Raw genomic sequence first — 18,105 nt, forward strand, 5'->3', positions numbered from 1 at the left:
AGCATGAAGAACAAGGAGCAGCAATAAAGTTTACTTTTTAATCCATCTACAACATCTGATCAATTGATTTCATCCCACTTGTACAGACATCATCCAGGGGAGTATATGTATAGTCATTTTGTGCTTGGAAATTCAAATTTTCTTAGAAATTTTTAGTTTTTGTTAAGTTGAAATTAGTACCTGAGGATATTCATTATCATTTCATATCTTATATTCCCTATACATACCCTATAACCCTTATACATCATATTCCATTTCATTTCCATACATATTCCCTATTTATTTCATGATCATTAACCCCATTAACCCCTAAGTATTTTTCTTTAGAAGCTTAAAAAGACCAAACTGGGACAACTTTTCAACCTGCACATACAACTCAAGAATTATTGATGGTGATAATTTTAAATATGACCCAAGATGGTCATTTTAAAATTATAAATATGTGCTATATAATCAAAACAAACAAAAATCATGCGCTATATGAAAATCAAAGAAAATATATACCATATGAAACTATATGCCATAGTCCAAATGGTTTTCATGCGCTATAGTCATACATATATCATAACCCAAAGCGCATATATAAATGATATAAGTTAAAACATATATATATGGTATAAACTTAAGGCATGAAAGGAAGGGTGCATATAATACAAGGTATGGTGTATGAAGGGAAGGCCACGCGCAAACCATATGGCATGACTGCGCATATAAGTATTGCGGCGGGGTATTGTTTAAATGGTAATTGTATATCAAACGCATGACTGAATATCATTGCACACATGAGGAGCACGGGAATGAATACACGACGGTGGCAATTATATTGAATGCAGCCAAAGGTTAAGCAATGAATGAAACAACATCACCAAAACAACAAATACCGGCCAGCACACAGGTACGGGGTCAACACCGTGGCATGGCAACTGTTTGTCATTGGACAGGGCACTGTACAAGAGTTATGCGCATGCCTTTCAAATTAGAACGATGATTCGACCATCCTCATGACACAGTCCGCGACTGGTCAAATAGGACACCCATACCAACCGCGCACTGTAACACCAATAAACGAGAAGCACAGTACACCCATGAAACAGTCATGAACCGACCGAATTCTTGCATTGTTTAACCTCATTCTTCATTGCCGAATAGCTCAAAACGATGGTGTTTGGAGCTACAAACTAGTGAAAAGGAGAGTGAAGCGGGTTTAGGCGGATTTAAGAAGGAAAATTATCCCAGCTCTACCGACAAGTGATCACCGATTTTCGGGATTCATTCAGGTAATGGAATAGTTTGTTTAAGCTCGACAAACAGTGGAGTATAGTTGTGAACTGTCTGTTATTAATGGTTACATTATTCTGCCCTTGCCACCAGTCAGTTGAACGATTGAACAGGGATTTGGAGCGCCGGTTAATATTCCTCAGTGCTCGTTGACAACCAGGTAACGCCGAAACCACAGCAATAAGTCGGTTGATTCACTGCGTAAATTATGGCATAAAATACTAGTGAATCACACAGCATTTAAATGTAAACTCATTTCATGGATAACACGTTAGGGTATGGAATCATATGTGAAGTTTTAACGACATGCCGTGTTGTAAACCACAACGAAATCTATGAACATAGGAGGCACCGAAATGTGATTTGTGTGTCGTGTTTGTGTTGCATGGCACTATTTGTTGTTGGTTGAATGCGCGCTGTTGGTTGAAATGCGCACCATTGATTGACTGCGCATTGTTTTGATTGCACATTTTGTTTTATTGCGCGCTGTCCTCATTCATATCACTGATATTGCATGGAAACGGCCGAACGGTGAACAAACACAATGGATATGTCTATGTTATAAACCCTTTTGCTGTTGCGCATTTTTGTTTTGACCAAAACAAGGGATTGAAGTTTATGAGGGTCGAATGAGCCATGTCATGTTCAAACGAAGAGTTGTGCGATTTAGTTGCTGTGTAATAAGACCGAGTTTTGATTGCCAAAGGGAGTTCATTTGCCGAGCCATTTATAACTCATTTTAAATGCACTATTTTTTATTATTTTTGTTTTGAGGCCGAGAGCTTTTTTGCAATTTTCCCGTTGGTCGAGCGTGCTCCGCATCCTCCCCTCTCCCTTTTGGTCGAGCACCTAAAGGTGATGGCGGCCTTAACAGTCGAGCCTGCTTCCGCATCCTTATCAATCGAGCCCCTACCGGTCCTTGGCAGCAAAGCGAATCAAAATTTTTATGATGAGGTCGAGAGCATTTTTGCAATTTTGAAATTTTTTATGATGAGGCCGAGAGCATTTTGACAATTTTAAAAATTTTTATGATGAGGCCGAGAGCCATATGCATGCGCTGTAGTCAAAACACTCCTTATTTTAATGATTGTACATACACAGTGAAACTATGGCTTGATTTTGGTAACAGTATACACAGTGTAGGGCGATGAGCATACATGGAACAGTATGAAAAATTGTTTTCATATGTATTTTGTTTACAAGAACAGAGATTAGCATATTGACAGGGATATACAGGTGTTTGATTGCTTGAACAGGGAATTAAAATAGTGTTGTTGCAGAGAAAGAGTAAACAGAGGTTAAGGAAATCAGAGTTAAATTGTTGTAAGGAGGAAGATAAGCTTCTTTGCTTTCAAAATTTCATTTTGAAAAAGAACAATAGTTATAAATTTTTATTGTCAAGATGAAATTAGTAATAGCAGATGCATACATTCACTTGTTTTCACAAACAATGTCAGCCAGAGTAGAGCCAAAATTTCAGATAGAGAGCTGGGGGAAGGAAACTATAGAAAAAATTTACCAACAGGGATGATAGGCTTTTTACAAAAATTTGATGGCCACTCTAAACAGATAACCAGGGACTTTATAAATAATTTCAGTTAGGACCAGACACGAGTAGGAGATGTTATTATTCCTGTAACTCAGGAATATCTTTCCCAAGCTTTAGATCTATCCATGATAGGTGAGAAATATTACAAAGGCCTGCACTTCAAGGAGAAAGCATGGACTTTCTTTCTTGACAAGAACCGGAAAGGGACTTTTGATAGAACAAAAGGGATACCTAGTGAATGGTTCAATGAACCATGGGGTGAGTTGGTTTTGGTCATCCAGAAGTTTTTGACTTGTGATCTAGAGCATATAGCGTTGCCCACTTGTATCATGTCAAACTTCTACAACATATTAAGGGAGAGGATAGGATTAACTTGCCATATTTCCTATATAGGAGCCTCTTGAGAATGATTGAAACAATAAAACATGAACACAGGCCTAAAGCAGGACAGATTTACCGCCAAGGATTGATCAAAATCCTAGTTGAGTATCAGGTGAGGTCACAAGGCATAGTATGGAGAGAGTTCATGTCTAAAAATCAGTTCATTGAACAGATTAATTAAGTACAGGATAAAATAGAGCAGGAAAACAGAGGATTGATGAATTCACCCTTGTATCCCAGAACAAGAGCTAAACAACAGAATAACATGGCCATGCATGAAAATGAAACATTTGTTATGTCTATTCCTAGAAGATTTAGGAATAAAAGTCCCATTGACTTAGACAAGGAAGTAGAAACATATTCCCCAAGACAACAAGAAGAAAATGACATTGCACAAGAAGTATTCGAAAGGGATTCTTCATATGATGATGCAGCAGTAACATCATTAATGAAAACAACACAAGATTTTGAAAAAGAAATCAATTTGGGAAGAATCAGGGACTTAACTGACCAATTGGAAATTAGCAAAATCTTGGAAAAAACAGTTAAAAGAGGAAAACAAGGAAAATAAGAAAGATAATGCTAAGTTGGTCAAGGCAAATGAAAAGTTAAATGAAGAATTGGGGAGACTGAAATGGAAAAATGATCTACTTTCTAAGCAAGCATTTAAATGGCTAAAGGAAAAGAATATGTGGCAGGCAAAGTATGAAAAACAAAAGGTAAAAGCAGCTTTGTTCAAGGAAAGACATGACACAGGTTTGGATTGTTTGGTCAGGGCAGCACAAAATGAAGCATCTACAGGTACATCATCTACTACAGAGAGAAGAAGGTCAAAGAGGAGTAAGCAAGCATGGGGACATGCTTGATGATAAGCAAGGGAGAGATGTTGGGCCTTAGTTTTGGTCTTATTTTTGCTCTAAGAAACTTACTAATCCATCTATTTGCCATCCATTTTCCCTTCATTCATCCCATTTTGATGTATATTTGATATCCATTCAGGTATTTAATTTTAATTTCTCAATTTCTAAATTTTTTATGAAAGTTTGGTTTTTAGTGCAAAATTGGCAGATTCAGAAATTCCCGTAATAGCTCTATGGTTGATATGGTTGCAGGACACTTGGGCACTAACTGAATGCATGGGTGGACAGCTTGGGAACTAGGACTAAGCCAACTATGCTTAGTTCGAACAGAACAAGCTTTATTAGGCCCATTTGGTGCTAGTCAATCATGACTAGTCATTCAGAAATCCCATAGAAATAGAGCAGTTTTGAGATTCTATAGGATTGGTCATATTTCTTGGGATGAGAGTAATGAATTCGACTTAGATAGGTGGATGAGAGTAGATGGGTTTGTTTGAGCGAATATAGATCAGTTTGTTTCATGAGACTTCTTATTTAAAAGCCAAAACTTTGATGGCTTATGTATTGACTTATTATACTTTTATGTTGTGACACCTTTGGATTGAAGAGTTAATTTGAAGACTCGTGTCATTATTATTTTGTTGTTCAATGCAATGGATGTGTGACTAAATTTAAGCTTCTGATATCACCTCTCAAGTGTGCAAGGCAAGGGTGGAGGGCCCCCATTCCAAGCTAAGTACACTTCCTTGTTAACTAGTTTTATTTTCTTGTAATTTGGTTATTGTAGAACTGGTTTTTCAAAGCTTTATTTCAGATTGATTCATGGTTCATGCATAGTGATTGATTTCATTAGTTCTTAGCTTATTCATCACTTTATTAAGTTGGAAAAACAAGTGTTCAAGTTGAGCATCCCTTCTACTAAAATGATGAATTAAAACTAGTTTCTTTTGTTTGCATGCAAGTAGTTTCTTATTGAGATTTTGATATTGAGATGAATGAATTATGATGGAATACCTTATGTGTCTCTTAAGTTAAGAGCTTCTTTCATTAATAATTTATCCATCTTAAGTTCTTGGTTTTAATCTCTGATTCATTAAGTGGTAATTGAGGCAAAAGTGGACTTCTTCAGTCAAGAACCATTTCAATGTTTTTCCTCTTTTAAACTAATTGAAATAGAGTTGTAGGATGTATTACTTTAAGCTTTTGAATAACTTATCTTTCAAGGTTTGATTACATCTGATCTTCACATATGGTGAACTTGCCTCAAAGCATAAACAACCCGGATTGATAAGAAATAATTGTGTTAATTTAGGTACACAGATTAGCTCAACACTTCAGAAGCAACAAAGGCCTTCGAATATCTTAAAGGGGCATTGTGCCAAGCACCGGTCTTAGCTACACCAGACTTCACAAAATCCTTTATTGTGGAATGTGATGCTTCCGGAAATGGAACTGGTGTTATTTTAATGAAAGATAAAAGATCCATTGCTTTTGAAACTTGTCCAATCAAGGGAAAGTATTTACACAAAGCTATTTATGAGAAGGAAATGATGGCAATACTACATGCACTTAAGAAATGGTGACCCTACCTAATGGGAAGACACTTCAAGGTAAAAACAAATCATCATAGCCTTAAATACTTTTTAGAACAAATATTATCCTCAGAAGAACAACAAAAATGGGTCACAAAGATGTTGAGTTATGACTTTGAAATCATATACAAAAAAGGGAAGCAAAATGTTGTGGCAGATGCACTCTCAAGAAATGATGAGGATGTGGAAGCATTGTTGTGCGCCATTTATATTATCCAACCAGATTGCATAAAAGAAGCAAAGGAGGAATGGAAGAATGACGAAGAAGTGTGGGAACTTATTCGAAATTTACAATAAGATTCCAATACATCTGATACATTTAGCTGGAAAAATTATTTGTTATGGTACAAAGACCGCTTATACCTCTATAAGAATTCCCAACTCAAAAAAAAGATTCTTCTGGAATTGCACGCTTCTCCCTTAGGAGGGCACTCAGGATTTTTAAAAACTTACCACAAGGTTAAAAAGGAATTTTTTTGGGATGGCCTTAAATCGGATATTCAAAATTTTGTGGTGGAATGTTTGGTATGCCAACAAAATAAAGCTAAAACAATTAAGAACCGGGTCTATTACAACCTTTATCCATTCCAAGCCAAAGTTGGGAGGAGATTTAAATGGATTTTATCACAGTTTTACCCAAGTCTGAGGCACAGAGTGTCATCATGGTGGTAGTTGACAGAATTAACATGTATGCACACTTTTGTGCATTATCACATCCATTTAAAGCCAGTACAGTTTCCACAACATTTATGGAAACAATTCAAAAGCTACATGGAAACCCAAAGATTATTGTAAATGATAGAGATCCCATTTTTACAGAAAACTTTTGGACAGAATTATTTTCTTTTCTTGGTACTTAGTTAGCTCATAGCTCATCTTATCATCCTCAATATGATGGGCAAACAGTGATAGTAAACAAATGTTTGGAAGGATATCTTCGTTGCTTTGTATCTGATAAATAGACACAATGAGTCAAATGGTTGCGTCTGGTTGAATGGTGGTATAACACTTCCTTCCATACGGCAGCAAAAATGAACCCATTTATGGCACTTTATTGATATCAGCCACCATCCATCACATCATATTTAAGAGAAAATTCTAAGGTTCAAGCAGTGGAACATCACATCAAGCATCAACAACAAGTTCTCCAGCTCTTAAAGGATAACCTCATGTTGGCGCAAAGTAGAATGAAACAACAGCCAGATCAACATCATAGTGAAAGAAGTTTTGATGTAGGTGATTGGGTATTCCTATGGCTACAACCATATAAACAAATGTCCCTCAAGCAAGCTAAGAAGGATAACAAATTGTCACCAAAGTATTATGGTCTGTACAAGGTGTTGCAAAAGATTGGTACTATGGCATACAAATTGGAGCGTCCTGCAGCTTCTCGAGTGCACCCAATTTTCCATGTTTCATGTTTAAGGAAGGTTATAGGCGATAAGCTCCCAGTTCAAACAATATTGCCAGAACTTGATGAGGAAGGAAAAATTATATTGGAACCGGAAGCAATCATAGAAACAATAACTCGACAACTACAAAATTGATCCATTTCAAAGCATCTCATCAAGTGGAAAAACTTATCCGCTAAAGATTCCACATGGGAGGATGAGAATTTTATACAGAAGCATCCATAACTACTCAAGAGTTGAGGAAAACACTTTTTTGAAGGAGTGGAGCATGTTAGGTCGCTATAATACTAGTGATGCCCCCATTAATATTGTAGTCATATCCCTTATTAATATTGTTGTGCCCCTATTGTCCCCATATTGTTATCACTGTGCCCCATAGAATCTCTCTATTGTTATTTTTGTGCCTTTATATTATTATTGTTAGGTCGGCTTGGTTATAATGTGACCCCTTAGACTCCTATATATAGAAAGGAGGTTTTGTCATTTGAATCATCCAAGAATTGTTCTTGTGTGAAATGTAAAGGAGGTTGCCCCCTCAAAGAGGCTGAATTCTAAGGCGTTCAACTATATTTTCTATCTTTTTTTGAGCTGGTTTCATAACAACACTATGTTATCCCATTGATGAAACACATAATATAATGGTATCCTTCAATAGCCACAATCAAAATTAATGAACACATGCTTAAGGTACTACAAAAAATACTTCAATATCCCAAACTGATGCAAATGGAATGATGAACCATTTTCTCACTCATGAGAGAATAAATGATATGTGAAACCATGAATATGAAACTAGAACTATGGGATATAACATGTAGTGTTACTCCCATTTTTCAATAGTATTCCAATCTCAATGTCTGAAGCTATGTTAGCCTACTTGTATACCACATAGTTAAGGTGTTTTTTGACTTGGAAATATGAGGAATGTGAAAGTAATTTGGAATCCTTTTTAATCCAAATGACAATGTTTTTCAAGTTCTTTCCCTCTGGAACCAAAAATCAGTAATGGCTTTGATTATGGCTATGGAATATCTTGGTTTACGAAGAGGAGGACAGGTCGTAGACCCCTAGATTTTTACTAGTAACTATGTGTCATGCGGGTTGTTGAGTTCCTTTGGGATAATAATAAAAAAATTATGTAAACATTTTGACTCACGATTTTCATAAACCATGGATTTTTTCCATTGTATTCTTCTCTAATGTAGCCTATTTAAAGGCATAAAATCCTAATAAATTTTCCTCACATAAAAATAACCAATCATCAATTTGTTGTGCCATAATTGAATATTTTTGTGTGAGAGCTATATATAGACACAAAAAATTCATAGACTGATTAAGGGATACCACTTTCACTACCCCTCTGAAAAAAAGAATGAAAAAATCTTTATAATAGAGCAAAAGGACATGTGATTTTTTTAAAATTGTTGCAAAAAATGAGTCTTATAAGGACATATCCAATTTTGTCTCAAGAAAAACTAAGGAATGGAAAACATAAATCACAGGGCCATACTTTTCCTTTCCATAAAATTTCCATCGGATGTCATCTAGATCTATTTATCTTATTTCCAAGTTTGACTTTTGCTCATGACTAGATATATGCTCTTGTGTTCCAAACGGAGCTTTGTAACCCCATTTCCTCTGGTATGCTCTTGTGTTCCAAACGGAGCTTTGTAACCCCATTTCCTCTGGTATGCTCTTATATGATTCTATACGTTGATGAGAGTCGACTCTTGGTATTTTTTAGTATGTTAGGATTCCATGGCTTTATTAGGAAAATATGGTAGTGACTACATGATTTTGGACTTCTACAGGTTAGGTTATTTTTTGACTTTCTGCAGCAACTTGCATGGTTTAATTCGTTATCAACTCATTGAAGTTTCTCTTCACGTAAATACAATGATTTATGCTCTTATTTCAAATTTAATTTCTCGATTAATATTTTCCAGACGGGTACAACAATAGGAGGTATCCCTTGGAACTAGGTTTTCCCATGTTCGATTAGCTCATGCAAGATTGTTTCCATCACACATAACAGGTAAAAAAATCCTCTCGAAGAAACCCTAACTCGATTTTTCCTATTTCAGTTTAATTTGCAAGTTTTCTTTTTTTCTTTAATTAGTAATACGTTGTGGCTTCAGGAGTAGGATGTCACATCTTGTACCCTTTGTGATAAGGTAATGTTCTCATTTGGACTCCTCTTACTCATTATATCTAATTTATGGGTTTTTCATTAAACCCCTTTTTTCACATTTCTTATTTCTAGGGGTTCTAATAATACTCCTTTGCCTTTGCACTGAGCGTAAAAATTTTAGAAGCAAATTAGAAGAAGCCATAACAAGGAATTTTCCAAGGTTTGGGTTTCTTGTAGCATTCAAAAGCTAGGCACAGAATGGGGCTTTTGACAAATGTGGTACAGGTGTATAAATTTTAAACTATAGTTTTTCAAAATTTAGACATCTATATATTTTTTTGTTTATATGCAACATTTTTCATTATTTTGACATATGTATATTTTGATTTACATGCACATCTTTGTGGAGATACTTGATGCACCCACTTGCATTTAGGAATTATCAACCATTAACCCGTTAACTGAGAATACGAGAATCCTGAATTTACCAAAGCTAAGAATTTTTAATGCAATATAAAAGCTAATTTGAAAAAATATAAATATTTTTAAATTTTGAATCATTAATTAGAAATCATTTAAACTTATATTATTATTTAAAATACATATGACTAAGTCAATTTCAATCATTTTAAACATATATTATTTTTTTTAAATATAAATTAATTTTCATTTTTTAATATATTTTTATATAATAATTATATAAACTATAAATAATTTAAAATTAAATCACATCATTAAATCATTTCTCTAACTTAATTATATTTTAATATCAATCAAACATGATAAATAATATTACTTTGTTTCTTAAAAAAACGAAAAAAAAGAATTAAAAAGGGTAAAACTAACCTTGACTTTATGAAAAATACATATTCAAAATCCAAAATTTGCTAAAATGATATTTATAAAAAAAAAATTTAAAATTTGTAATGTCTTATGAGTTAATTTTTTTTAAAAACATATTAAAGATTGTATCTCTACTACCTTTCTTTTACTACATTTGTTGTACAATACATAGAATCACCTTCTATTTGCTAGGCTTATATACAAAGGTTAGAAAAACAAACTTATTCATGGCAGGTAATTCTGTGTGCCAAAAAGCCTTGCTCCAAAGCAGGTCAAAAGCTAATGATTTAGGACGAATACATGGAAAATAATCTTCAAACCCAAGCTTAAGGTATAAATCAATACCATTACATGGATCATCTATTTCATTTTGACTTTGTTAATCATCTTATATGTCCCATAAGATCTCCTTAGTCATATCTCATATATACAAATGCTATGGTATGTCTCGGTCAAGGACATTTGATTTCAGAGTTATGGAAATTTTATTGTGAGTGTTCCATTCAATCCCAAATCAAGATTTAGGATTCAATTAAGTAATTTGTGTGTTATAGTAATTTTTTTTTTTTTTCCTTGTGATAAATATGTGAAAATATTTAACATACCCATGGTATTAAAAGGTAATTTTTAATCAAACCTTTATTGTTGAAGGGTAAATTTATTATGAAAACATCACTCATTCAATCCCAAATTAAGATTTAGGATTCAATTAAGTAATTTGTGTGTTATAGTCATTTTATTTTTATTTTCCTTGTGATAAATATGTGAAATTTTTTAACATACCCATGGTATTAAAAGGTAATGTTTTAATCAAACCTTTATTGTTGAAGGGTTAATTTATTATGAAAACATCACAGGGGAAAAATGTTAAAAATAACGTTGATGGGAAGTATACAAACTTGAAATGAAAAAAAACAATTGTCTCATGGGAAAAGAAGATTCCAAATTCCAACCCTTAGCGAGCGCAATGCCCACAAGCCTATTACCACCCTCTCTATTTTTTTTTCATTTTTCTTTCACCTTTTTGAAATTCTAAATTTTATTTGTGTAATTTGTATAATTATATTGTTTTATAGGTGTTTTAGGGTACTAAACCTTTTTATATATCCAGAACATATTTTAAACAATATAACATTCTAAAAATTACAAAAAACTTCTACATTCCAATGTTATTATTTTATATTTTCTTCTTTCTAAATTATGCTAAATTCTATTACTAAAACATAATAGTACACTGAGGCCATAGCCTTTGCCTTTCCATGCCATAGTTTGGGCCAAAAACTATCAAAACAAGGTCTGGACTACCCATAATGGGAAACCAGTCTAGTTCAAAAATAAAGTTGCAGGTGTTATCTTGCTACCCACACAGGGGAAACCAGCCATTACACATAGTATTTAACCAATTTTTCATAAAAACAAGAAAAATCGTCAAAGTAACCATATGGCAACAAATTTTCTAAAAACCCTGAAAACATCAAAAAACCATAAATCTTGGAACCTGAGACTCGAAGCCACGTGGCGGATTGTGTGGCCGGCCAGGTTGCATGCTGGCAAGCTAGGTGTTGCATGGCGGTGACGGGTGTTCCTCAACAATGAAACATCTGTATTCATCCCTGTCATCGTCTGCCTGCGTTGCACCCATGTCATCTTCCTGCTGCTCTAGGTGTTCCTCCATGACAAAACATCTGTAAGGATCCATGTCGTCATCTGCTTGATGGTCATGGCCCTTCTCCTTCCCAGTTTGCTTGTCCAGAGGAGTGTCCTGCTTCGCCCTAGTGCATTGTGTGCTCCTTTCGACCCTGGCAGGCTCTGCACTGGTATGGCTTCCTCCGATTGTGGTAGGCTCCTCCTCATGGAAGGTAATGGAGATGGTGGTGATAATGATGGGCTGGTTTAGGGAGCAGCAGTAGATGAAGTTGGTTGAGCGGAGGGACGGCTAAGAACTTGACAAAATTTCTTGGGTGGCGAGTCAAGGTGCATCGAGTGGAGGCGGAGAGGACGTGAGCGGTTTCTGCCACTGCATGTGTTTGGGTATCGGCCTGAGGTCAGTTGAGCCAAAGGAAAGGAAGTGTCAGAGGCCGAAGAAGGAGGAGAATAGGGCAATCTGCCTCTACTACCCCCTCTGCGACTGTGCATTTGATGGCGAGTTCTGGGCATATTGACTACAGGGGTAGGAGAAACACTGAAGGGAGACGGCTCAGATTGAAGTGAGGGCATAGCCAGTACATAGGTCAGCTCATAGGAAGGATTATCTACAGACTCAAGGCGGGAGATGAAATTACAGACCAATCTTTGAGTAAAATGAATGCATGGGCCAAGATTAATGCAACAAATAATGTTGCATCACCTGCTCGTAGCAGTGCGAGAGCTTGGTTCCACTGCTGCCAGAGGACAATGGCAATGCAGAGGCACAGGATTAGAGACTGGGGCAGTGGAAGTAAAATCACCAGAGGTCATCATTGAGCTGAGCCGTTGTGGGTAGATGCAGTCAGTTTGAAGACAGTGCTGGCTTAATTTCCATTTACGACCACTGTTCATGCGTTTTATGGAATGGTGTGTAGGATTACAGATGGCCATGTGGCTAGGCCATTTTCCGTCCCTTGTTGTTGCCATTCTCTTAACTGTGATGTGCACCCGCATCTGGGAGGTGTGCTTCCTTGTGCACTAGGTCAGTGCAATCTTGTATTTGAGTTTGGTCATTTAAAATGTTGATGGTTCCAGAATGGAGTACCTGATCATGTTCGACTCCTATGTTTTCCAGTAGATCGGCAACCTTTTTTCTCTCTCTCTTGATGTGAATGAAAGTGGTGGCTCTTCTATTTTTCATCCATTTCTCTATTAGTTCTAGATGGGCACTAGTCTCCAGCTGCTGGCGACTTTCAAGGCTGGGGTTCCCATTTATATTTTGGTAACCATGTTGATGAGAATTTGAGAGTCCCCTTCTATTATAATAGAATAGAAGTTATGTCGATGAGCTAGATTCATACCTTGCCATAATCCTTCCAGTTCTGTTGAGTTATTTGTGTCCCAGCCAATTGAACCAAAGTAAAATAGTAGAGGTTTGCCTGCATGATTTCTGAATATTCCTTCGTGTCCTGCTTTGCCTGGGTTGCCCTTTGAGGTGCCATCAAAGTTTAGTTTGATCACATTTGTGGGAGGGGGATTCCAACTTGAGGGCTACTTGGTGATGATGGTGGCTTTGTTGTGATTGTTCTGAGCCTGCGGGATCTGAATTTTCCAATTTTCCCAAATGCTCTATTCCTGTGCCTGAGTGGGGAGGTCCTTTGCTTTCCATTGTTGGAGTGCCAAGATTTCTTGAATGTTCTGGCATAAATTATTCCAAATGATTTCCAATGGAGTGCTTTGATTTTTGAAAATTCTTTTGTTCTTTTCCTTCCAAATTGTCAAGTAAAATAAGCCTGGGAGGATTGTCCGGAGAGAGTTTAGAAGCTTGTTGTTGTATGGAACAGGGGCCTAGTTGCGAATGGTGCTTTTGATATCCCCTGATATTATGCACTGTCATTGACCCTTGAAGGTGAGTTTTTCCCATAATTGGTTGGCCATGTGGCAAGAATCGATGAGATGTTGAATGGTTTCTCCTTGTTTCTTGCAATTAGGACAGTATGAGGGTCCTTCAAATCCTCTTTTAATTAGATTGTCCCAAGTGAGGATTTTTTGATGATATAGCAGCCAAGTGAAGGTAGAGACCTTGGGCCATATTCAGGTAGTCCATAAGCGTGTCCAAATGGGATCTGCTGGTTCCTATGTTTGGAGCATTAGCTTATATGCTTCTTTTGTTGTGTATATTCCTTTCGGAGTGTATTCCCATCTCAAAACATCTTTTCCATTTGTACATCTGATTTTTCTGCTAGTGAGCTCCTTGTGCAAATCTTTGTGGTAGTCTTTTATTTCTTGTTGTATTATCTGTTCTGTTGGTTTCCATTGCTTGAAGCCTTGTTTGATATCTTGAGTCCAGTGCTTAGAGACTTGATCAGTTTGGTGGATGTTATTGCTTTTAGGATTTTGAGGGGGAAGGACTTCTAATATTTTTAGGCACTGTTGCCATGAGTCAGCCCAAAATCTTGTAGTTCTCCCATCGTGAATCTCTCAGAAGTTGTGCTATTGTATTAACCCTTTATGTTGTTTTCTTGCATCCCATATTAGAGAGCCTATATCTGTATTGGCAATTCTAATTAGCTCTTCCTGCAGTCAATTATTCGCATATTTTGCAGTCCATAGTTGGGCCCAGGGCTTGTGTGGGCTTGAAACCCATTGCCACCATAATCTTGCTCCCATCAAAGAGTTGCTTTGTTGAGGATCTCGTAGTCCCAGACCTCCCTGCTTTTTTGGTGTATAGACTGTTACCCATTTTACTAGCACCCATTTGCAATTTTTCCCTGAGGAACCTAAGAGAAAGTTGTGTTTCAGTTCTTTTATCTTTTTGAGCACCCATTTCGGCATTGCAAGAGCTGAGAAAAGATACAGAGGCATAGATTGCAAAACTGCCTTTAGCAAAATAAGTCTGCTTGCCATGTTGAGAGATCTGTAAGTCCAAGATGATTGTTGAACTTCAAATTTCTCAAGGAGGTGCTTCTAGGATATATGCTTTAAGGTCGAATCTATCAGAGGAGCCCCCAGGTATTTAGATGGAAGTTGGCTTGTGAGAAGCCTATGATTCTAGCAATGCTTCTTTGGGTTGCAAGGGGGTATGGAAGAAGAAATTTGAGATTTTTTAGTGTTTATTGTGGTCCTTGAGTCCATTGAGAACGTGTCTAGCAGATCTTTGAAAGAATGAGCTTCGTGAATAGAGGGGTGTCCAAACAGAATATTGTCATCCACAAATTGCTGATGAGTGATGGCAGAGGTTCCATGGGCAGAGATGCCTTTGAGGTCATGGGAGTGAACAACATGCTTTATAAGGCATCTCAAACCTTTTTCCATGAGGATAAAAAGGAAAGGAGATAATGGATCGCCTTGACGAATTCCTCGTGAGGGGGAGTAGGGACTAGATGGGACACCATTAACTAAGATAGAGTAAAAGGTGGATGAAATGAGATTCATAACCCACCTGACCCAGGTCAGGCTGAAGCCAAAGGCAGTAAGCATTTGTTTTATGTAGGTCCAATTTAATTTATCAAAAGCTTTAGATAGGTCAATTTTGAGAAGCATACCTGCTTGTTTGTTTCTCTTTAAGGAGTGTATGATTTCATGAGTCAGGATTATGCCATCCAGAATTTGATGTCCTTCTACATAGCCATATTGTTCCAGCAAAATGAGGAGTGGGAGAAGTGGTTTGAGACGGCTGGCGATGACCTTCGAAATGATTTTGTATATGAAATTGCAAAGGGAGATGGGTCTGAACTTCTTCAGAGTGCTCAGCTGAACTTCTTTGGGGATGAGAGCTATGAATGTTGCATTGAGAGAAGGAAGAAGCCAATGCATAGTTCTGGATTCTTCTACCACCTTCCATACCTCATTTTTTATAAGATCCCAAAAGTGATGGAAGAAGTTCGAGGTAAAGCCATCTGGTCCGAGAGCTTTCCCATATTTCAGTTGAGTTGATGCTGATTCTACTTCCAACATAGTAACCGGTCGCAGTAAGAGTTGATTGTGCTCTTCTATTATGAGTTTTGGAATATGATGGAGAATTTCGTTTATAGCAGGTTGTCTGTTTATTGGCAGCTCTTGATGTACTATTTTGAAATGGTTGATGAGCTCTTTCTCAATGTCTTCATGTTTCTCCATTCGTACTCCCTGTTGATTCTGAAGATGTGCAATGGTGTTATTCATTCTTCTCTGGATCGTAGTGCGATGAAAGAATTTGGTGTTTCTTTCACCTTCTTTTAACCATCTAATTCTTGATTTTTGTTTCCAAAGCATTTCCTCTTGCTTCCTTCTTTCTTCTAGCTGTGTGAGAAGAACTTGTTCTTGACTTACCAATGCCTTGGTTCGACCTCCTTCAATGATCTTCTATTGTAGCTCTGTCATGCTTAGCTCAAGAATTTTTTGACCTTGAAATATATTGCCGAAGGTGGCATGATTCCCGTGCTTGATTTACTTTTTGAGATGCTTTAGCCGTTGTTGGAATTGATACATAGTTGAGCCTCCAAAAGGGGGGAAGGTATCCCAGGCTAAATTGACTATATTTTTGAAATCAGAGTGGGTGAGACAGAATGTTTCAAATCTAAATGGTTTCGTAATTGAGTCTCCAGGTCTTGTCCATTGGAGGGAAATGGGCCAGTGATATGAGCCTGCTAGGGGGAGAATTGAAGCAGTAACGTCACCTCCCAAATGTACTGATTTATCTGATATTAGGAATCTGTCAAGCCTAGATGCGATTTGTTGAGAGCCTAACCTTTTATTATTCCAGGTGAAAAGACCATTATCAAATGGTAAATCTATTAGCCAATTATTTTGGATGTAGTCTTTGAAGCCTCTACTTTCACTGTCCAATTTCACTCTGCCTCCTTTCTTTTCCTCCCATTTGGTAATCATATTGAAGTCACCTCCTGTGATCCAAAGTGGATGGCTTCTTGTGGAATTGAGAGTTTCCAGCGTTTTTAGCAGCACACTCTTTTGCACAGGATCTTGAGGGAAGAATACATTTGTCAAATGACCATGTATGTTGGTTCCTATGATGTGAAATGTGGCCTGAATGAGATGATGAGAGGCATGAAAGTCAGTGAGTGAAATGTTTTGTGTATTCCAAGCTATAGGAAGCCCTCCTGATGCTACAAATGCATCTACCGTAACAGTTTCACATCCTAGCCAAGCTTTGGATAAAATAGAAGTTAATGTGCTATTGTTACATTTTGTTTCCTGCATGAAGAGTAAATGGGGTTTTTCATGTTGAATCATGTTTTTGATCATCCTATATTTTCCAAGACTGTTGAGTCCTCTTACATTCCATGAGATGAGCTTCATGGTTGACCAGTTGGTAATGATCTGTAATATTTGGTCAGCTTGGAGCACCTGCCAGACTCCACTAACATTTCCCCAATGAGGATGGTGCATTGTAAATCTTTCTTTCTGCCTCTTTCCTTCCCATTTTTGGTGGTTGTTCCCCATCCCAGGTGCTTCCTTGTTGTATGCCCAAGGTTCTTTGTTGGTGTACTTTTGAGAGTACTGCTTCCAGATTTTCGAGTTGCCTGTTCAGTATTTTCTTGAACTCTTTCTTTTTGCAAGCTTGTTCGAGACCAAAGATGTCTAGGTCTCCTAGATCAAAGCTCTCTGGCTCTTCTTCCATGTGACTTTGTTGACTACTTTCATCCATGATGTGGTTTTTTTTTAGTGGGTCTATCATAAAATTGTCAATGTCCATTCCTTTTTTTGACCATATCGCTTTGTCTTCTTCTTGAAGGGGGGTAGGTTGAGAAGCTGTTGGATGCTGCTCTGAGTTAATCCCGGAGGAGGTTGACTAAAAGCATTGGGAATGGGAACGGCAGATGACTTAGAGGTTGGCGTGGAGGTTGTCTTAACCATTTTGGAAGGATCTGATTCTGGCATATCTAGGTTTGATAGAAGATCAAAACTGTTGCTAGTGGATGGTGCAGCAAAGGCGAGCATGGTGTTTTTTGGTCCATGGGGGGGTTTTTTGGTATGCTTCTTTCTATTTGCGACTTTGGTGAACCCTTCAGAGTTAGATTTTTCCAGATGGTTTGAGGGTTTAGGAGAGGCATTTAAGGGGCAGTCACGGAATAAATGTCCATGAGCATGGCATTTCCTGCATCTAAAGGGAACATGTTCATAATCTATGGGTTGAATCCATTCAAAGTCATCATGAAGGAGACTTATTGAGTCCGTGAGTGCTTTTCTGAGTCGCATGTAAATGCATATGCGAGCATAAGATGTGTACCGTCAGAGTTTTGTTTCCTCTGCAATCTTTATGAACTCTCCTAGCCCATTGTCGATAGCTTTGAGTGATTCTTCATCTCAGTATTCCAAAGGTAAGGAGTACATGCGAATCTAGATTGGTGCCCAGCTGAAGTCTTCTTTGTCTGGGTTAAATCTTTCTATCCAATCTCGTAGATATAGACCTGCGTCATTGAAGAAATATGGC

The sequence above is a fragment of the Pinus tabuliformis genome, chromosome 4_1, assembly GCF_031772625.1.
Source record: "Pinus tabuliformis cultivar Carrire ecotype Pingquan chromosome 4_1, CPIR1, whole genome shotgun sequence".
NCBI lineage: Eukaryota > Viridiplantae > Streptophyta > Pinopsida > Pinales > Pinaceae > Pinus > Pinus tabuliformis.